Source organism: Podarcis muralis, chromosome 11 (genome assembly GCF_964188315.1).
Source record: "Podarcis muralis chromosome 11, rPodMur119.hap1.1, whole genome shotgun sequence".
Lineage (NCBI taxonomy): Eukaryota > Metazoa > Chordata > Lepidosauria > Squamata > Lacertidae > Podarcis > Podarcis muralis.
This window is the reverse complement of record NC_135665.1, coordinates 30,973,073-30,996,098: the sequence shown is the minus strand read 5'-3', so window position 1 is coordinate 30,996,098 and position 23,026 is coordinate 30,973,073. Positions and strand designations below refer to the sequence as shown.

General features: G+C 40.0%; 1 long non-coding RNA gene across 4 annotated transcripts in view; it reads right to left on the bottom strand.

The window, feature by feature from the left end:
* The window catches only part of LOC114606288 (uncharacterized), an 86,265-nt gene that overhangs the window by 28,218 nt on the left and 35,021 nt on the right, over nt 1-23,026 (bottom strand). Inside the window, exons 2-5 of one of the 4 annotated variants that reach the window (XR_013394647.1) lie at nt 12,355-12,480; nt 4,502-6,402; nt 2,068-2,159; nt 216-316 (exon numbers count right to left, since the gene is read on the bottom strand). This is a non-coding gene — a long non-coding RNA (uncharacterized LOC114606288). Of the gene's footprint in view, nt 1-215; nt 6,403-12,354; nt 12,481-13,955; nt 14,667-23,026 lie in introns of those variants that run through there. The other 3 variants (XR_013394648.1, XR_013394649.1, XR_013394650.1) reach the window with 3 other exon arrangements.

Genomic DNA, 23,026 nt, shown 5'->3' with positions numbered 1-23,026 from the left:
GACAGAACCCTGAGGCACCCCACAAGTGAGAGCCCACAGGTCTGAACACTCATTCCCCACCACCACTTTCTGAACACGACCCAGGAGGAAGGAGCGGAACCACTGTATGACAGTGCCCCCAGTTCACAGCCCCTCAAGACGGTCCAGAAGGATGTTATGGTCGATGGTATCAAACGCTGCTGAGAGATCCAGCAGAACTAGGAAACAGCTCTCACCTTTGTCCCTAGCCCGCCGGAGATCATCAACCAGTGCGACCAAGGCAGTTTCAGTCCCATGATGAGGCCTGAATCCTGACTGGAAGGGATCCAAATGGTCACTAAACAAGTGATATTGTATAATACCCCACATAATTAGTGTATACAAATTGGGATACATCACAGATCAATTACCACAGATAAGGCTTTATCACCTCAAAGGTAAAGGGAACCTCAAACACAATACTTAATGAAGCTACAAGCTTCTGTAGGCTGAGATATCAGCTGAGACATCACAAAAGGATGTGTGAATATCAGCTCTACATTTTTGGCCTTTTGTGATGTGGCGGCTCTAGCTGTCAATGAAAGAAAGAGCTTCAGAGTGACATCATCATGCAACTTGGTCATTCACTGGTGATACAGGGCAGCTCTTAGCAAAGGGCAAAAGACATGGTGAAGCATCAGCTCACTTTGATGGAGTTGGTATAATGCAGGCTTCCTCAACCATGGCCCTCTAGAATTTTTTGGCCTACAACTCCCAGGATCCCTAGCTAGCAGGACCAGTTGTCAGGGATAATGGGAATTGTAGTCTTAAAACATCTGGAGGACCGAGGTTGAGGAAGCCTGGTATAATGGTGTACCGGTAAGTAATTGCTCACAAGTAGAAGCAAAGGCTTCACAGGTTGAGTTTTGATGTGTAATATAAATTTGAGTTTTGAATTGCAGTGTAATTTTACTGAGAAGCATCTGATAGGCAGAAAATAGATACCATTTATGCAGGATTTTCACATACCTTCTAAAATGTTTTTCAGCCTAATGACTGTATAGAAAGACATATAGATGCATCACACTGCAGATATGCTTTTCCAGCCAGGCATGTGAGAGAATTTGCAATAAATGAGGCTGATTTTCAGAGAATAAATCTCTAAGAGGAGGGGGGGGGAATACATTGTACATTGTGCTTTCTGAAATATAGGAGCCTGCCCTTGATATATGGCAATAATTGAATAAGTGGACATTTAAAAATCCATATAGGCTTTTATTTTATTTTTTCCATGTAAATATATTCAGTAGAATAGTTACAATTCACTGCGTTGAAAAAGTCTTTTCTTTGATGAGGAGTGTCACTGTGCAACTCCGAATGAGTGTGTTTTGAAGGTTTAATGGTGTAAAATGACACAAATGTTTCAAGACCGGCTATGCTTTAGTACACAAGAGTGTGCTATGAGGATAACAGGAACACTGAAGCCACAAATTGCTGGGAATGAAGCATTCTGTTTAAGTTTGTGTGTGTGACAGGGAATCCTCTCAGCGCTTTCATCAATGCAAATGCAATTAAAACATTGCCTGCCCACAATAAAGGGGAAGGTGTTCTTTATTTTCAGCTAGCTGACAACCTTTTACTTAGCAAGTGTGCAGGTTTGGAAGGAAGTTGGGAATAAAACATTCCTCCAAAGGGAGAACCTTTGCTCTTTCCATGGTCTTTGCCACATGTGTCTTCAGGCTCTACAAGGATCTCCAATTACTGTGGAATTTTTAAAGTTTGTTCATTATTTACTTATTTATTTACTGTACTTATCACCCTGCTCTTCCCCCTAATGGAGCTAAGGCAGTCTAAGAACAATGTTTAAAACAAAAGAAATGTCTTTAAAACAGTAATTAGGAGTCATCAATGAATCAACAACAATGATACAGTTGACCATAGGCCATTTTTTTTTTTCCAAGATGCTGCAAACCACCAAAAGCCTAGTGAAATAAAAACATTTTTAGGCTGCCATCTAAATGTCAGTGTTGTGGGTGGCAATCAAATCTCAGTCCAGAAGGAATTCATAGACCAGTGGACAGGGGTACATTATGCAAAAGATGTTCTTACTCTTTTGAAGATTCATTTTTTGCCGGAGCTGGCTTTGCCATGAAGCAGAGGAGGCAATACACTTCAGGTGATCCTGCCCAGGCAGGGTGGAGCTGAGGAAAGAATAGAGGAAAGCAGAGAATGGTGTCTGAATGGGTCAAGTCCTTTGAAAAGTGGTGGTCCTCAACAGCGAGGGAGAACAATTTGGGTCTGATTTCAGACATCAAAATAGCTCGGGGAAGTAATCCATATTGCATTCATATTAGGGATGGAGAGAAATTTTGTTCGATTCATATTTTAAGGCAAACCTGCCTAATGTGGCCTTCCGCATATACACGAACTGAATTTGAATTTTGCAATTCATTTCTACTCAAAGGATGTGTAAAAAAATATATGCAAATATTAGGGGAAGATGTGCACACACCAAAAAAAATAGTTTAGTAAGAATAACATACAAAAATTCAATATATTGGTTTTAAAAAATGCTTGCAAAAATGTGTCTATTAGGCAAAATTTGGGGAAAGTCCCACCTGTAAATTAGGAGAAATGTGCACCAAAATGCTGATGGATTTTCATCGAGACTTTTTATTATATATATTTTTAAAAATCACCAGATGTTGAGAAACTGAAAAAAAATAGAAGTGTCAGCTTAAGAGAGTGACTGGGGAATGAAGCTGGAAGATACTAGTTGCTGGAAGCAGAATGTCAAAGAACCAGACCAATTTTTGTTCCAAATCTCTTATGAACTGAACTTAAGGTTGCACCTTATTGTGCAACAAAATTGGGCAACCTGTTGCCCCCAAAAATCTGCTAGCACAATTGTTACCTGGTCCTCTGTTCAGCAACATTAAAACTCACCTACCCACTACTGTAAGGGCCTTTGTGCTAGTGAGCAGAGAATGCTGGACACCACCTTGTGCCATTTTTGGTATATTACCATTACCAGCTTAACAGTCCACATACCATCACTAACATCTTTCAAACCTGTTATGGACACTCTTGGGGTCACATTTCCCTGCTAAAATCCACATAGTGGCACAGCCAGAAAATGACAGCTGACACACTTCTCCGTGTCACAAGGGTCATATACAATTAAGAACTGAATAGCTAATAAAGCTCCTTTTCTCTTCTCTTGAGTTCATGTGTCACTGTCGAATATTCAGCTTGTATTTACAATGCCATATTGCTATTTAAGGATGTTTTCACACATGAGGCTTAAATTGATTTTTGTTTCAATTGATCTGTAATGCAAATGTAAAGCTTACAGTGACCAGAATGTACATTTGATTTTAAAATGGCTATTTTCTGCTTTCTTTCACACATTAACAACATTCACACATGGTACAAATAAGCAATGTGAAAGGGACTCAAAAGTGCTCTTTATGACATGTGTGAAAATGCCCTAGTAATCTGCAATGTTTCTCCAACATGAGCAGAAATCCATAATATGTGCATTTGATATAAGAGGAGTGTGCTGCTGTCGAAACCTAAGGGTAGCTCACACAATTTCCGATGTAATAATACAGTGGTACCTCGGATTAAGTACTTAATTCATTCCAGAGGTCTGTTCTTAACCTGAAACTGTTCTTAAACTGAAGCACCACTTTAGCTAATGGAGTCTCCCGCTGCTGCCGCACCACCGGAGCATGATTTCTGTTCTCATCCTGAATCAAAGTTCTTAACCCGAGGTACTATTTCCGGGTTAGCGGAGTCTGTAACCTGAAGCATATGCAACCTGAAGCGTATGTAACCCGAGGTACCACTGTAATGTTCATAGAATCATAGACCTGCAAACTTGGAAGTAATCCCAAGGGCCATCTAGTCCAACCCCCTGCAATGCAGGAATCTCAGCTAAACCATCCATGACAGATGGCCATCCAACCTCTGCTTAAAAACCTCCAAGGAAGGAGAGTTCACCACCTCCCATGGGAGTCTGTTCCACTGCCGAACAACTGTTATTGTTAGAAAGTTCTTCCTGATGTTTAGTCGGAATCTCCTTTCTTGTAACTAGAATTCATTGGTTTGGGTCCTAGCCTCTGGAACAGGTGGATACAAGTTTGTTCCATCCTCCATGTGACAGCCCTTTAGATATTTGAAGATGGCTGTCATATCTCCTCTCTGGCTCTTCTTTGAAGGTGGCTAAGATCTGTGCACTTGCTTGACATCATCACTACATGCACAATATAACATATTTATTGCAGTACTGTATGCACATTCCTATGCATGCATTTCCCCTTCCCAAAGCCCACCAATTCACTTTTTAGATGGACAGATTACAAAACTCGGATGCATGCATGTACATACCAATGTAAGCACATGTTACTTTCATATTACATCACTCATCTATGTGGTAGGCACATACAAAGGCCGCCACACCACTATAGATGCTTCCCCCCAAAAAAAAACTGGAGACCACAACAGTAGCCAGGGTTGAAAAATTAAGAGAATGCCTTACCCAAACTATTCAACACATTATCACTGGGGTTATAGTGTGGCATCTTATCAAATATTACCGTTTGAATTAAATACAGTCAGGTGTAGTCCATTTCTTTGTCCACATGACCTTGCTTTCTGCGACTGTTGACTTTACTCATTGTCTTTGATTTTCTCAGACCTGTGGTGTAAAATCACGGTCATGGATCTAAAGTGGAATAAGTAATTGCTTGATAGCTTCTTGCTAACTCTGGAAAGTGCTGTGCAGCTGCTGCTGATGTATGTTTGTGCTGGCATTGCAGAGTGGAGCCCTGGGAATAAGGAATCTGACTTCAGAGAAACAAGAGCTAGCTTCAAAGCAGGGAACAAGTCTCCCCAGCTGATAGAACTTTTACTGAAAGAAAAACAACAATGAACTAAGAAACACACCAGTAATATCTCTTGTTACTCCTCTGCAATCCTTTTCCAAACTTTATTTTCATTTATCTGATTAGACACTTCCGTCTCCACAATCTCCATTGTGATGGTTCTACCTTTTCTGTTAGTTTAGGTGCTTGATGGTAGATTACAGTGAGACCACATTACTTCAAAGCACACTTTTTAGTTATTAAAGCAAAAAATATGACTCCCATTATTATGATATGTCCTTAGAGGCTTCTACAGATTTGGAGGTACTAAATCCAAGGAAATGATTTGATGTCTATTAGTTGTATGTGTTTTTTTTACAGATTAAGAAGCTATTGCGTCCTAATAAATAGCTCACCTAGAGTTTTCACTTGTAACCTGACATATTTTATCACAGCAAATCTAGCCTTGGTCATACTTTTCGTATGGTGAATTGGTAGGTGGGCCTCCAATTGTTCCCATTTTACTTCTTTTAAAATAAAACTAACATAAAATAGTGGGGGCTGAAATAATGTGTATCTTTCCAAACTTGAACTTGGGGAAAATAAGGAAAATAAAATATTATCATAAGACTCTAGTATTACCCTGTTCAAAGCAAATAGGGAATTTTGCCACTCCAGTTATAGACAAAAGGAGCCTAGTTGGGTATTGTTGGGTATTATGACTATAAATTAGCAAATCCATTATTGTCATGTTAGTTTACACCTATTAACAATGCTAAATGGTATATTTAATACCCATTAAGCTTTTACTTGCAACATTTTCACTTGGGTCAGCCTTTACAGAAACTGGTTGGTTTTTTTAAGGAAAATTTGAACATTATCAATCAGTTTCATTCTCCTGGCTGCAGGCAGTGCAAACTAACATGAGTATAACATTAATACACTATTCAACAAAATTCAGTTTGACAAAATAATACTTGGTGCACCACTATGTTAAAGACACACCTATGCACACTTACCTGGGAGAAAGCCCCATTGACCTCAGTGGTACTTACTTCCAAATAAACATGTATTTGTAATTGCTCTTTTTTAAAGTACCATTTGCAAAATAGAGACCAACAGCAAGAAAAGCCATGCCTACTTCTACATTGTCTCATGATTGCCTCATGGGGAAACAAATAAGATGAATGGATGTCCATGCATGCAACAGGTTTTTGTATACCCAGTTTAGCAGAACCATATGTAGAAACACTGGGGGTTGCTTGATAGAAGACAGCTATTACTTAAAAGGACAGTTCTGTTTATTCAGTTGTAGTTGGTGGGAGGAAGAATAATACAAATAATATTTTTTCCCCTGAGTAAGTTGTAAAAATTGTGACTTACACAACAGCATCAGAAGAGCTTGCCATTGTTAAATGAATCACAGTGAGATAATAAATTCATAGTTTTACCTGTATTTACATTAGGCAATGGTTCCACGAAAACAAAGAAAAGGATGCAAGTGACCTTCCTGCTAGCCATTTGCTTGGGTTCCCTGCAGATAGTCAGTGTGAGCAGGAAATTGGCAGAGCACAGTCTGAAAATAAAATTGAAGCTCCATCAGTAAAGAACAGAAAAGGGCTTTCAGCATTGATAGTGCACATAGCCAAGCTAAGCTTCTTCTTACCTTTCAAATGATCTGCCTCTACATCACAGTGTAACATTTTTATGAATGTCTTTTTCCTCAATAATATTTCAGCCTCATGTATTTATCCTCACAACTACTTTGAGAGGTATGATGTCAAGGTTCACAAGTGCTGGAAAATCTCAACCTCTGTCTCCCATGTTCCAACTGTCTTCTCCATTCACAACATACTTAGATACTTTTCACGTGATTATTTAATACAGGGCACACAGAAATCCAAGAGAAGTTACCCCATAAGAGAAAGGGATGAAGGAGCCTGGTTGGCATGGCCCCTGGAAACAGATGGAGACGACAAAAGGTCAAAGGAGGTAGGGGGCCAATAGAAGGGTGGAGCCCTTGACTCTGAGAAATAAGAAAAAAGAGTTAGGCTCAATACAGGGGGAGGGAAGAAGGAAAGATGAGAGACGGATGGTGTCAGGTAATTGAGAGAAGAAGAGTGAGCAAAATCCAGCAGAGGGCTAAGGAAAGACTGGTTCTCATGGCATCAGTCTGCCAAGAGGTGCAACCTTCTGGATGCAGGGGTGGCTAAATAAAGCAGGTGCCCATAGAAAGAAGAATGCAGTGGCACCAGAGGAAGAAGGAAGCCAAGGAGCTCTGACATTGAGCTGGGCACACTGAAAGGCCACCACAATTTGCAACCCTAAACTAAGGCCTTAGGGCTTTGTACCCAACTCTGGAGTGATGCTAAGCACCAGAAGGTGGGTGAATAAACCTCTTTTCTTGCTATGGTGTGAGGCAAGTGTGGTGCTACTTCATTCTCCTTTGATCAAACACAGAAAAGCTGCAGAGCTTTGACCATCAGGCCCCAACACATGAGGGAACACAAAAATGAATTAAGTGGAAGAATGAATTTTGTACCACACACTAAGATTGCATTTCCTTTATGTTCCGTGTCCCTTGCCAGAGAAAGAAATGTAAAGAAACAGCCATTGGCAGGAGTCAGACTTGGGTGTTTTGTTTGTTTGAAATATTTCTTAGCTGTCCTTCATCAGATTCCAGAGTACAAAAGCATGAATAAAATCTGCAAGGACCTAAAAACAAAAGGCAGCCAGATGGAGCTTCCATTCCCAGAAAATGTTTCTGCATGATTTTCAGGCATTCTTCCTTTCCCTCCCACCCCCATGCTACAGCCCTCCTCCTTCAGAAGTTCCCCCCAATCCTTAGAAGGGGGAGAAGGGGTAGGTAATGTCCCTTTCCATCTAGCTTTCTCCAGCATATCTGTAGATCAAATACCCTTTTCGCCATGTACCCTACTTCCCAGAATGGTAAGTAACCAGATATAAAGGAGGACCAAACTTTTCTGCCTTTTCTCATTGCATGGAAAAAGGAATTTCAGCAAGTGTCGCTGGGCTGTACCACTTCAGACTACAGGTGACATGTTTCCTCATGTAACAATCTCTTTGCAATCAGACTTCAGGGACTTTTCTTCTTCCCGCAAATATTTTAAAATGTAATTCTTCCATCTGCAGTCAAAAGTGGTACAATCCATTCTGCTGTGTGTACCGACCAGGCCATAGGTCAAAAGCAAGCAGCTTAGTAGGTAATATATTTTGTTAATGGCCTTGCTCTTTTAATGTGCATCTAGCTCAAGTATTTGCAATTGTTACCAGGTAGTTTTCAGTCTTCTAAAATCCTTTCTGTTATCTGAGTATCATTTTATCTAGCTTGCTATTTGCTGGTGTCATCTGCAATAAATAATTGGCTTAATAAATGCTCACGTTTAGCCTCCATCCCTAAGAGGCAAAACATAATGTATGCATTATTTCTTTGAAATAGCAATTTGTAAGTTTTGCCAAGAAGTTATATATTTGATATAGAGGAGTTTGCAAGGCAGCAGAAGAATAAAGACCATTTTTGTAATGCAATCCTGTCTCAGTCAAGCTCTTGCAGCTAACAAATCCCCTGGCAGGAAACCTCTCAGTGGACTGTTTCCAAGTCCTCAGCCTGAACAGCAGTTACAGGCTCTTCAGAAGAGCAAGCCCAAGATGGTTCCGCACCTTTGACTTCTGACACTTCATCCTCCTGTTACCTCATGCTTAGTGAACCTCTGAAGGAATACTTGGCTGCCCTGTTTATAAACAGCCTTTGCCTTCTTCAGAAACAGCCTGGAAGAACGTATCTAGGTCACAAGCTACAAAACAGTCCCCTAATTAAGTCAAAGAGCCACATGTCACTGCTTGTACTAGTAGCTGGGTGGCAAAGATATACCCTGCATGGAGCTGGCACCCCAACCAAGGGCAGAGTGAGGTGGCTGACAGAGGCAGCCAGTGCAGGAGGGCAGAAAGCCATAGACAGGTGCTGTGTGTACACTGCTATGCAGCATATTCTGTGCCCCTTAGCTAGCATAGCCTGCTTTGAGTATAAGGCAGCAAAGGACATTGAACTAAGATTCAATTGCCAGACCAGCTTCTGTATCTAAAAAGGGCAGACATCAAAGGTGCCAACTTGAATAAAATAGGGGGGGGCAGGTAAACCCTGCCCCACAAGAGGCTGTGCACACACACCATTTGAATGACAGTGCCCATCAGTTTGGGGGGTGGGTCAGATTCCTCAAATATTTTATTGAGGAGGGGCGGAAGGACTTGGCCCCTAGGAGTCCATCCTGTTCTTCACTTTGGACAGCAAAATGTCTTGTTTTAATCATCCTACTAGCGAGCCCACTAGTAAAAGATGACTCAGCTCACCATGTCTCCCGCTGGAAGTTCAAACAGCAGAACGTCTTTCAGTGGCCCAACCCCTTCCCATACACTGTGACATGCTCTGAAACCGAAAACACCACACATGCCACACTTAAGCTTGGGGTGGGGAACCAACTCCCGGTTCCATTGGAAGACTTTTTTCAAACTTAATTGCTGTGGAGGGCTTGGTAATCATCTTGGAGAGAGGAATGGGAAGGGAGGGGAAGAGTTAGCCCAACCCAGTGGCGTAGCGTGGGTTGTCAGCACCTGGAGCAAGGCAAGTAATTTGCGCCCCCTAACCCGTGGATTTGCGTCCCCTAACCCGTGGATTTGCGCCCCCTAACCCTAACCCCCAGATGTTGCGCCCGGTGTGGCCGGGCCCCCCTGCACCCCCCACGCTACGCCACTGGCCCAACCCTCCCTAGTTGCAACCTCCTGGAAGATCAGCTTGGAGGAGAATGTAGCCCTAATGGGGGTGTGCATGCATGTAGACATGTGAGAATGTTGTGTGGTGCATGCTGTGTGTGTGTTGTGGCTAGGGATGGGGGAATATGTCCATTTCAATTTCTCTAAAGTTTTTGATATTTCCAGTCTTAGTCCTCCACATTTCTACATTCTACGTTCTATGTGCAGCCTGTGTCTTCAATCATCACTGGCTACTAATAATGATGACTATATGCAACTTCAGGATCTGGTTGGCCACTATGGCCTGAAGAAGCCATTCTTTTACCTAAGAGTCATGAGGTAATGCTTTAACAGTACATTCCCATGCATGTTTACTCCAGCAGAAGTAAGTTCCATTATATTCAATGGGCTTACTTCTAGGTAAATTGATAGAGGACTGCAGCCTGGAGGTCCTACATAAAAACCACAAGTGTCAGGAGACATGAATCCAGCCCCATCTTGTAAAGAGAAATGGGTTTCTGTTTACCCCAGTTTCACACATGGCAGCAGTTCCACTTTCTTATTTTTCTTTGGTGAATGATTTTACCCACACATTTGTAAGCATTCTTTGCCTTATTAATCCTGCTCTCAAGACTAAAACAAATTACTGTAATTGAAATGAGTATTGTGTTTTAGTTCATTTTATTCGGAAGTCAAAAGGTGTGGTTGCCAAGAGGAAATTTCATCATGTTTCTGTCATGTAGGTTGTGGTTTGGGGGCAGGAAATAGAAATAAATTCACAATTGGGAACAATAAGCTGATGCAGCTGGTAGTTTGATCAGATTGGACCCCTCAGTTCAGTTTCAGGTCAACACTGAACTCCCACAATCTCTTTTAAAATTCATTGATATATTCTAGTGAGCTATTTCCAGTACTGACCTACATTCTTGACACATCTCTGACTTCACTAGGGTTGTATAAGGTGAAAATCAATGAATAACTTGAATGCAGAATTCCACGCCTTCAGATGGTGCCTATTTAATAGCTATTTCACAGGCACAATTTTCTTACTCTGTCCACAATACAAAGTTGTGTACACAGTAGTGAACAGTGTGCATAGGGATGGGTTTTTCTGAAGATCTTGATGTCAAGCTTATTCACATAGATTTTTTCTAATTCCTGTCTTGCTCTGTAATCTCACTGAAAAGAGAGTGTTTGTCCCCCTTACCCCAGTTCTGTTTATAATACAAACAATATTTGCATATTATATGCATTATTGTATGCATTATTATACACCTATACACTCCAGGTTTCCAAAGTAACCAACAAATATAATTGTATAGAAATGCATATACTTATACAATTACACTACATAAATATAATACTGCATTGGACTTGGCTCTTATTATATAATAATAATAATAGGTAAATTATTATTTATTCCCTGCCCTCTGGGCAGCTTCCAACAGAATAAAAAAGCGATAAAACATCAAACATAAAAAACTTCCCTTCTAAAAGTCAGATAGTTGTTTATTTCCTTGACATCTGATGAGAGGGCATTCCACAGGGTGGGTGCCACTACCGAGAAGGCCCTCTGCCTGCATAATATATGTAATTTTTGCATATAAATTTGCATGGAACTAGTCAGGTTTTTTTAAAAAAACCTGATAATACATAAGTGGCTCAGAGATAGGTGGGGACTCAATACAGGAAGTAGTACAAAGCCAACTGGATCAGAACCACTGGATTCCATATATAATTCTAAGGTGCTTGTGTACAAAGCTTGGGACTAGGATACCTGAAAGATCACTTCACTTTTTATATATTCAACAGATCACTGGGCTCTACAGGAAAGGGCCTCCTGCAGATATCATCTCATCCTGAAGTTAGCATGGTGGCACCTGCTGTTTGGAACTCCCTCCCATTATATATCAGATACATGCCATCTTTATTGTCTTTTTCACACCTTTCTCTTCCAACAAGCCTTTTAAGTGGCAATTAAGTGGTGATTACTGTTCCAGTGCTTATGTGCATTGTTGTTGTTAACTGTTTGGGGGTGTTTCTCGATAAGCAGTTCATGAATTAAACAAATAAATAAATAAAAGCATGCAAAACCGATTCCTCCTACAGCATGCATGACTCTGCCTTATCAGCTAGTCAGTGCTGTCAGCCTTGACAATACCTATCATCTGCTTAAAGGAATGGAACGTGGTTAGCTGGATTCAGTTGGCACACCTCAAACTACCCAATCAACGCCATACATATAGCCCCCTAGGCCACAACCACCTCCTATGCCACAAATTGATCTCAAGGAAAACTGGAGCTCCACAGCACTCTCCTCTTCTTCGGTTTCCATCAACCAGCATTCAGAAGCGTACTCTGCCTCTGATGGTGGAGGTAGAACATAACCACCAGGGTCCATAGCCACTTATTGCCTTCTTCTGCGTGACTTTGTCTTTAAAAGCCATCCAAGTCTGTGGCCATCACTGTCTCTTGTGGGAGCATATTCCATTGCTTGCCTATGCACCATATGAAGAGGTATTTTCATTCAGAAGCTCTTTTGTCCTAGAAGGAGGAAGAGGAGGAATTCTGATCTCCTAAGGTCTTCCAACATTTCAGCTTCTTTTGATGCCCCCAAGTCCCAGTGTTATGAGGGAGAAAAATGTGTCTTGAAACCTAGACGCTAAGATAGATTTGAATCCTTATGTGCCTGAATGACAATAATAATTTTGAACCATAATTTTTAAAAGCAAAGTGGTAAAAAAAAAGTATGAGTCAATACCTGCTGATCTTTAAGGTACCGCAAGACTCTTCCTCGCGATTGCGGCCAACATTGCCCATTGCTCTGTGGATCTACAGTCTTGAACTTAAGACATCATGTCCAGCAATACGAGGTACGCTGAAAACACTACAAAAAGACAGAGTGATATTATTCACATCAGATTGTATACATCCCGCTATCCCACATGACAAAGGCAATTCTACAGGGGAAACACATGCAAATGACTTCACACAATGCCTGCTTTCCAATATCAATCATTACCTGTGAAATGAAGTTGGTCAATTTGAAATACGTATCAGTCCTCCCTTTTTTAAAATAGGAGACTCGCTATATATAGGATACTGAACTCTGTGAGATTTATTCAGAAAAAAAGTAATGTTGAAAAAGAAAAGAAAAACCTGACATCAGGAGGATAGGAAAGTTAACTTGAAAATGAACTGCCTACTGCAGGTGAGTTCAAGGAACTCAAGGTAAAGCAAGAGACACTTCAAAGCATCAGTAAAAGACGAGTGTCATGAGGAAGCTGCCAAGTGGGAGCCATGAAATGATGAAAATGAATACAGATCATCTTGTATGTTAAACAATGATCAAACTTCCTTAAGCGACCCCTCATCTTTATTTATTTTTTAATATAGATATATTGAATAATAGAACACAAAGGTTCTCAAAGCACTAGACTTGCCTCTCTGGGGAGATTCAGACCATGAGAGATTCAAGCTTCTCACCCTGAGCGCCAATCAACATTTACGCTTTCACTGGTCCACAACGCAGAGCATCGAATTCCTACCTCATTCATACAAGCTGTGCCCCTTCACTTGATAGCCAGTAATAGGCTTATTCGTTTAGGACAAAGTGAACAAGCTTTTATCAGTTGAGGGCCAAATTCGCTCAGAGATAATCTGCTGGGAGCCACATGGCAGAGACGAGAGGGGCTTCCTTTCTCCCTGCAAACTAAAGGTCTGAAATGACAGCTTGCAGAAGGCCTTTGACATCCATCCAGATGCTACACATAGCCTAGAGCTACAGATTGCTGCCCTGATTTAGGGCAATTATACTGCCCTTCATAATACATAGCTCAGATTATAGGTATGTATACAAAAAATGCATAAAGGTAAAGGAACCCTGAACCCAGTCAAAAGCAACTATGGGGTGTGGCACTCATTTCACTTCAGGCCAAGGGAGCAAGAGTTTGTCTACAGACAGCTTTTCAGGTCATGTGGCTAGCATGACTAAATCGCTTCTGATGCAACAGAACACCGTGATGGAAACCAGAGTGCATGGAAACACCATTTCCCTTCCCTGCGCAGCGGTACCTATTTATGAACTTGCACTGGTGTGATTTTGAACTGCTAGGTTGGCAGAAGCTGGGGTGGAGCAACAGAAGCTGACCCATCATGAGGATTCGAACTGCTGACCTTCTGATCAGCAAGCCCATGAGGCTCAGTGGTTTAGACCACAGTGCCTGTACAGAAATGTATAGGATTGTACTGCTAGCTACAATGCTACACTAGCTCAGTACTGGGCATGATAAGCTGCTGAACATTTTCAAATGCAATACCACCTAAAACTATGGGGGGGGAGGGAATCAGCATAAATCATACCTTCATGCCACTCTGATACTTTTTTCCCCCATCTGAAGAAATAAATAAGTAAATCCCATTAGATTGAGGAATCTTGTCATGGAGGTACATACATTTTTACTGAATATTAACCAAATGATTGGTTCATGATTATATTCAAGGCTGAGCTGTTTACTAGGAGTATAATTGTTTAGAAACAGAACAGAAACTATGATTTACATCTCTGAAAGGTATTCTGGTCTCTGAGATTTGCCGCACTTGGCAAAGTTCACATGTCTGATAAATGACAGCCCTAGAAGTGTGGGATTTTTCTTTTAACAGTGTTATGCCTTAAAAATCTCTGACTGGGCAAGGATAATGGAATTAAGAATCTGCTTTTGTACATTCTTGGTATGAATTCCATCTGATCTGTAAGTTTTTGTTCCATTCATATTAATGATGCATGAATTCCTATCAATACTTTCTAAAACTGGTCTTAAATCTTGTGGGGTGGGATCTAAACAATATTGCACAAAACATATCATTCATAAATTTAATGCTTCCAATTTATTTATGTATCTATTAAACTTTTAGGCCACTCTTCATTACAAAATGCCATAAAACAACATAGTATGCAAAAAGAAAACTCACAAAGCAACTAAACTTATCACTCAGTGGTAAAACAATCACATATAATAGCAGCTGTTCAAAACCTCTTAAAACCTTGAATAGCCTTAATTTGATTTGCCAATTGCTAAGAACAGATGTATGGGATGCGGGTGGCGCTGTGGGTAAAAGCCTCAGCACCTAGGGCTTGCCGATCGAAAGGTCGGCGGTTCGAATCCCCGCGGCGGGGTGCGCTCCCGTTGCTCGGTCCCAGCGCCTGCCAACCTAGCAGTTCGAAAGCACCCCCAGGTGCAAGTAGATAAATAGGGACCGCTTACTGGCGGGAAGGTAAACGGCGTTTCCGTGTGCTGCGCTGGCTCGCCAGATGCAGCTTTGTCATGCTGGCCACGTGACCCGGAAGTGTCTCCAGACAGCGCTAGCCCCTGGCCTCTTAAGTGAGATGGGCGCACAACCCCAGAGTCTGTCAAGACTGGCCCGTACGGGCAGGGGTACCTTTACCTTTACCTTTAAGAACAGATGTATTTTAATCAGACAGCAGAATACCATCAAGGTTGGGGCATTCCAAACCTCCAGAACGAGACAATTCCATAGCCAAGGTGCCAATGCAAAGATGACCCAGCATGCAACAGCCAGCAATGGAATAATGAGAAAACACTCACATTCACATACAGTGACCTCAACACCCTCATCAGCTGACAAAGGGAGAGAACACTGACAAATACTGTGCTGTGCAGGGGTTTATAAGATCATTTATAACAACTTTAGTTCAGCCCAATAACATTGAATTGTACCCTTCTGTAGTGTGTGGAGATTTTGAGATTATTCGGAGGCTATGGAGAGCAGGTTAGATAATTATTGGATCCAGATCATGATCCAGGCAAAAGTAAGAGTATTTTAGTCCTCTTGATTATCAGTGGGAAAGCATGGCATAACTGTCTCCTATTGGAATCAGTGATACTTTAAAAGTGCCTGTCTTAAGACTGGATCACGGTACACATTATTTTATAACAGGATGTCTTACAAATCTGAGCTTCTGAGGCTGATTATATAGGCTGTTTTAATTTAGAAATTAAAACCTTTCATAAGAGTTAAAGAGATGCAGAGAGGATAAGACATGGAATATAATATGCTGTGGTGGCTTATGCTTAATGCTATCCTTTCAAAGTATGCCTGATATTAAAATGTGTATAGATGCTAGGTGGGTATCACTTTCTCCTTACCCCTTTATCTGTGGCCTGATCCCCAAATTCTTACCAGGACTTGACCAAAGCATTATACCTTTCTACTTTGTTCTCTTCATCCAAAATCCAAACATCTGACTCACGTCAGTCTAACCCAGGGGTAGGCAACCTTAGGCCGGGGGACTGGATGCAGCCCAATCGCCTTCTCAATCCAGCCTGTGGACAGTCCGGGAATCAGTGTGTTTTTACATGAGTAGAATGTGTCCTTTTATTTAAAATGCATCTCTGGGTTATTTGTGGGGCATAGGAATTCGTTCATTTCCCCCCCAAAAAAATAAATAAATATATAGTCCAGCCCCCTACATGGTCTGAGGGATAGTGGACCGGCCCACAGCTGAAAGAGGTTGCTGACCCCTGGTCTAACCTGTCATTACAGAGCAAGGACAGAGACAAGCAGACACAAGTCTCACCAAACTGAACTGCGCTGTGTGTGTGTGTGTGTGTGTGTGTGTGGACAAGCTTTGCTACAATGTGCAGGCATGTGTGTGTCCCATTCCGTTAGCCATCCATTTGTATCACTGATACCCATTGTGACAGCCCCTTCTACAGCCATGTTCAGATTCAGTCAGTTAGTATTCCCAATCGTTCTTTTCCATATTTCAGAAAGCAAAGGAAAAATGTGATTGCAGGACACCATGCTGTCTTCTCAAAGAGTCACCATAATGGAATGGTTAGTGTAAACACTATAATGGAACACCATAATGGAATGGTTAGTGTGTGTGGGTTAGGGTTAAGGTGTAGTCCTTAGAAAGTTTGACAAAAATGGGAGGCAAATCTGGGTTCAAATTTCCACCCAGCTCACTGGGTGATCTTGGTTCTTATTTTGTAGCCAAAACAGCACCACCATCTGTACACAAGAGAGAGGTGTTAGCAGGCTTGAGGGAACCCAAAGTCTTGCTTAAGTAAAAAAAAAAAAAAGAACTTTTTGGGGGGGTCTAAAAACAACCCAAAGAGGACTGAACTTGCTCAGTAGCTAAGTGTTGTGGGGTGCAGAGGAAGTGGGATAGGGGAAGAGGAATGGAATGGAGTGTCCTTAAAGAGGATCTGGCTGGAGATCTGGCTGGCTGGTACTTAGTAGGAATACACACTGTAGCATTTTGTTGCAGGTGCACTTGTCACTTTCAGTTTCTATAAAAATGATTGTCTCCAGCCAAATCCAGCCCCTCCATTAAGATTGCAATGGTTAAAGCATTCCAAGGGCAGAGTTACAAAAACTTTGCAATAGCATCATTCACCAAGGGTGCTTAATTGCAAAAAGCACCTCTTGTTAGGTTTCATTTCTAAACATTGTGCCACTTTTCCTTCTTTGCTCTGCAATGGCTCACTTGCTCACACGTCTCTCCATCTCGGTAGCCGGAGAGCCAAAACAATATTGCCTGATGTTGTGCTCTCACTTATCTGAATGGTGTTGTGACTCATCTAGATGGTGTATATCCATCACATTTTCTGGTTGTCATGAAATTTACACTGACCTGAAAATAAAGAGTGCCCATGGTACATTGAAATTCCAAGAGAAATTTCCCTCAAACTACTAGACATCTACCAAATCCATTCCCTCCTTGAAGTGACTTCCTATTGACCAAGTGATGAAGTTTCCTTAGGAAGGGTTTCTATCAGCTACCCCATGTTGGCCCAATTTGGGCTAATTCAGACTATGTGAAATTACAGCAGTAATTCAGATTTGCAGTGTTTTAAAATCATATTTGAAATGTGCCTTGTGCATTAATTCTGATGCTTTTTCTCTTTCGCCATATGGTTCATATTAAATAGTCTGATGAAACTGTACAATAAATAGACAGACAATGGCCAATTAGTAATCTGTTCTTAAATCTTGTGGGGTTTTCCAGTGTCAGCGTTGTCATTCAGGGATATTCTTCACATATTCCTACAAAAGTCACTAGTTATTTTTTGATTCCATTGTTTCAGGATTTTTTTGTTTCCAAAACAAGAAATGGGCTACTATTTCCCCATATCAGTGCTGATAATTTCCACTGAAGTCTATGGGAGTTCCATGTATGGACAGAAGGTATATTACTCTTCAAATAATTTCAGCAAAGTCAAATACTTAAAAGCTATTTCATCACATCAGCTTCCGCCTTGGAATAGCAGGCAGGAATTACATTGCTGCCCTGTTAAAATGTTAGCAACCACATTTCATTTTTTGAAAAGGCAATTTATTTGTCCTGAAATAAAGAGTTGATTATATCTCTTATTACTGTTACAAGAACTTGATATATCACAGAGAGGAAGAGTTACAACATGTACCAACTATCAACCAGGAAAAATGAATCTGATTCATAATTCACTCTGAGAATGTCTAGTTAGTCAATCAAGTGATTTGTAATCATAAAGGCTGCCAGGAATTGAATGAATAACGGGCCACACTAAAATCCTTGGATTTCGTAGTATTCTTATTTCATTATGCGACTTTTATTGCTCTTGCTGGTAGTTGTCTCTACTTCAGTAGAACAAATTAAACACCCCACAGTTATTTGCATGAATCTATTCGGCTATTTAATGCGCATACAAAGAGAGAGTGACCACTGGAGTAACAGACAAAGCTAGATTTCTTTTCTTCATGAAAGCTGAACCTTTTTATGATGTAAAGCTTGTGGAGAAAGAGTCTATGCTCCCATCCCCATTTCCTCCTGAAAGCATTTTGGGGGTAATGAATCTTAGCATACTGTTACAGTACATTTTCTCAAGTTATTTTATAACTATAGAAATGACATAATTCATATAGCATGCCATCTGTTTAACAGCAGCATCCCTTCCCCTGCCTCTTAATCTTTACAGATTATCAACCTATTAACATGTTAGCACTAAATAACATGTGATCGCCAAATGTAGATTTCTGCAAAAACTGCGATCCAGCTAAAGATATGGAAACAGAAAAACTAAGCTACATTTGACACATGTCTCCCTAAATAACATTTTGCATTCATTTGATTTCTTTTCATATAAGAATAAAATAAAACAGACTCCTGCCACTACACAGGAAGACCTTCACAGAAATTTATTTATTACGTAATAAATTTTTAGACATGCTGTTTGCCATGCTCAGTAGCATCCAGACTCCCCCCCCCCCTGTTTTACATTTACTGTACAATACTTTCATAATGACTTAGGTATGCTGGTGTTTGAACCAAACATAACTGATCCAAATATAATCAGATATGGTTAAGGTAGATTGGCCCCCTATAACATTTTTACACTCCCTGCAATGGATGTTGCGAGTCTGAAGTCTTTTTCTCCTTGCCTTGACTTTTTTTAAAAAAAGCTTTTAAAAGGACATGACTGACATATTCAATGATATATTTTTACAGTGGCATTGCTGTTCTTTTAGACAGGAGGACCGTAAAGTCTGCAGTTGCTTTATCAGCCTTCTTTCAGCAATCCTTGTGTGTGAAACAAACTTCCTATTAAAACTAATTGTAAATTCCCATAGAATTGATCCAAAATATGATGGTTAACTTCCTCCTGCAATGAAATGCTACCAGCTCCAGAACTTGTATGTGAAACGTGGCACTAATAATGCACCAATGTGAGATCACATTTCAGCGCAGAACAAGAATTCTCTCTCCAGAGAGATATAATGAGGGGGATATTTAGAATGTACAGTTAATTTAATTTAAAATATATATTTAGACTTCTTCATATTCATTTACAAAATATACTTAATTATTGTCAGTGTTTTTGCACATCTTCTATAAACCGGAATCACTTTTAAAAGTATGTGATATACAGCTGCATGTTAAAAGGAAACCTAAAGAGCACATTTAGATATAGTAGTTTTTTTCAAGCAATAATAATAATAGGAATCTGCATGTGCCCAATGTGAGCATTGTGCTGAGGAAGCACAATGGATATATTAATGAAGAATTAAATTGACGAATACATCAGACAAAGAATAAAACAAAGCAAAAAATATATAATAATCCTTCATTGAGCTCTGAATAATAATTCTATTTTGGTGGATTTTAATTGATATTTGGTTTGCTATAAATTGTCATAGAACACCCTGAACTATTTACCCTATTCTTTTAAAACTTCTGTTGGCTGTAAGTAAAAACAGTATTTTTCACATTTACAATGTACCTAGATCATAACTTAGACGTTTTACAGTTAACATAAGATTAGTGTGTAAATACAGGGAAAATAAAAGAACACAGAACAAGAAAAATATGTAGCCCTATGTCACAGTATATTGGCAAGGACTATACATACAATATTGCACAAGTTTGAAAATTGATTTATCATGGATTTAAGTCATTGCATTCTTTGATGCATGCTTTGCACAGGCTCATAGTTCCCATTGAGGTCTGTGATTCATTTTACCAAAAAGGAATAAAAATAATAATTTATTTATGTGCCTTATTGACTCCATTTACTTACAAGTATATACCATCAAAATCAATGAGATGTACTCCCAAGTAAATGCGTTTAACATAAAGTGTTAGTCATGATCTTAGCTACTACGATTCTAAGCACTTTGAAGCAAGTTCTATTGAAATGTTGCTTTCACATAAATGTCTTTAGAAGTGACATATAAGCATATTATCAGTGCACGCCTACACATGATTACTCAGAAATAAGTCCCATTGAGTGAAATGAGACTTACTCCCAGGTACTTGAGTATAGGATTGCAGCCTCATATTTAACATTTATGCACATCGCGAGGGAGACAGCTTAAATTCAGGTTGCTAGCTGAATCCCAAACTATCAAAATCTGTTCCCCTCCTTTATGCAAGAAACCCCATGAAAATACAGCGAGGAAATGTAATGCATGAACTCATGCAAAGGTTACCAAACTGCAATCAGATGGGTTGCTTTCCTATCTATCTGGAACAAATTGGAACTAACATGTTTAAGTCTCTACAACACATTAACATTCCTGAAGTCCTCCAGACTCCTCAGAGCCACTTTTGTTAATGGTAGCAATTTTCTCAATACCCTGAAATGTAGTAAAACTAAAAAGCTGCTAAGATGTTTAATGCAGTGTAGAGTTACAGAGACAATTGGATATAACTAATTCTGATAGCTTGGTCAAACATAAGAATATACATTTGCAAGATCCCACCACATGGAACAAAAGGGACCGTACAGAACAAAGCATTCGCAGAGTAACTTTTTAGCACCCTGTCAATTGCATTTTTAATAAAACAGATGCCTATAACAATACTAAACATTTCCTCTTTTTCTCCCCCTCATGGTGCACATCTGCCTTTGGATTAGTAGAAAATTATTGTTCATTAAGAATTCTAGTTTTTAACTAAACTGGTGGACTTTGCTTGCTTTGGCAAATAACATCACTTTAATCTTTGGTATAACAACACAAAGAACAGGGAAATGGATTTTACTGTCATTAGTATAAAAGCCCTGCAACAGCAGAGGTTAATGGTTGAGCAAGAGACTGTACCCTCTCTAAATATCCTTCAGAAGTGTTTGTGTATTAGCCAGTTGAACACCCCTTCCTCTTGTAAATCAAGCCCATTAAACTTCTAGGTGAATAATAAAACATACTGTACTGCAAAAAAATAATAATAATAAAGACCCATCAGGCTATTGGCTTTTCACAACACATTAAAACTAATATGCTGTTGTTCGTTTTGTTGTTATAAATCATTGCAGGGAAAACTGAAATCAAAATAATTTGCAGAGAAGGAATCAATGATTCCACAAACTTAGGAAGCAACTTTGTACAGATCTACCTAGAATGCCGACTTCTGACAGTTGGCAAAGGCAAGATACCAACTAAATTTGTTTTCTCTGTACTTAGGAATGCCGTCTCTCTGGTGAACTCACACCCTTTGGGAAACTAGGGTTATGGTTGTTCTGAAACGTTCACCTATAGTTCTTGTAAGTGTCAAGTGCTAGATTTCCAAGAACAGGAGGGGTACTGATATTAGTCCTTCTCCTCAAGAATCATCTTATCTACACTGGAGCAGGTTGCTGCCATAATCTGAAGACCTTATGCAATTGTGAGTGGAGTTTCTGGGGCAACCACAACCTTTTTAACTTAGTTCCGGTTATGCTCTTGGAATATTTTCAAGCCTAGAAGTGAATTGGGGGAAAGCTTTCTTCTAGATTTGGAGTCCTAATGTAACTGGAAATGCCGTGGAGTAATATATTCATAAAAGTTGGTTTCACAAGTTTCTTTTACAGCCCTTTTAACATAAAAATGGAAACCATGGACCATGTCTGGCCAAGGGTACAGGCACCCTAAGAACTGTCTCCTCAGCAAACTGATTGAAATTTAACATTTCTGCTCACATGACAGTCCCTTTCATTTCAATGGAATTTGCACAGGAAAAGTTTCCAAATGCCCTTTGAGAACAATACCAGAGTGTACCAAAGCCCACAAGGGAAAGCTTTGCCATCTATAACTTACCAAGGATGCCCCCTGTGGGCCTATCATAGTCAGCAAAACTATTGAAGTAGCCTTATCATCAGTCTCCCCAGTTGGCTTTGAGTACAATGTATTTCCCACAGTCATGCCTGATTCAAGTACATGCTGGTCACTGGTCTGTGTCTGTTCTACAAGCTCATCCATGCCTGGGGTTAGGTTGCTCAGTTTGGTTCAATAGAGCCAGTATTTTCACTGCACATCATGGATCTGTCTTTATTAGTGGTCAAGGGATCAACAGGCCTTTCAAGAGACTCTTTATGTTCACATAAAAAGTAAAGCAATGCCTTAATTCATTTACTTAAATACAACTTCATCTGAAAATAGAATTGCCTTTCTTTTTTAAATGTTCCCAGTAGGGCTACACAGGACTTCAGCTGATGCAAACGAGATATGAATTTATTTTGAAAGCTGAAATATCTTTTATCAGATCCCCCCCTGACACAAAAAAATCTTTTTTATTTAAAAAATACTTTGCTTTATTTTAGTCACTAAGAGTTTCATATATGCAACTTCAAAAAAAATGCCATTTCTAGGGGTCCGGCTCCTTAAGAAAGGCTTATTCAGATAAAAGGCAAATTTCCCATAGATCATGAGAATAAAGATGTTAATAATGTACAAGTACTAAGAAACCTATAGGACACCATGTGGGCAGCAACTAAGCTTTAACTATGTGTAAATCCAGCACTGGCATGAGCGGGGGGGGGGTTCAATTTTGCCCAAAGACAAACTGATCCTAAGGTCACAGCTGGAAATACTGTGGGTGGTCTTGCCCAATGCTATATTAGATCTGGTGCTAAGTGTTAATCTCATGTGCACTTTGAATACAATAACTGAGA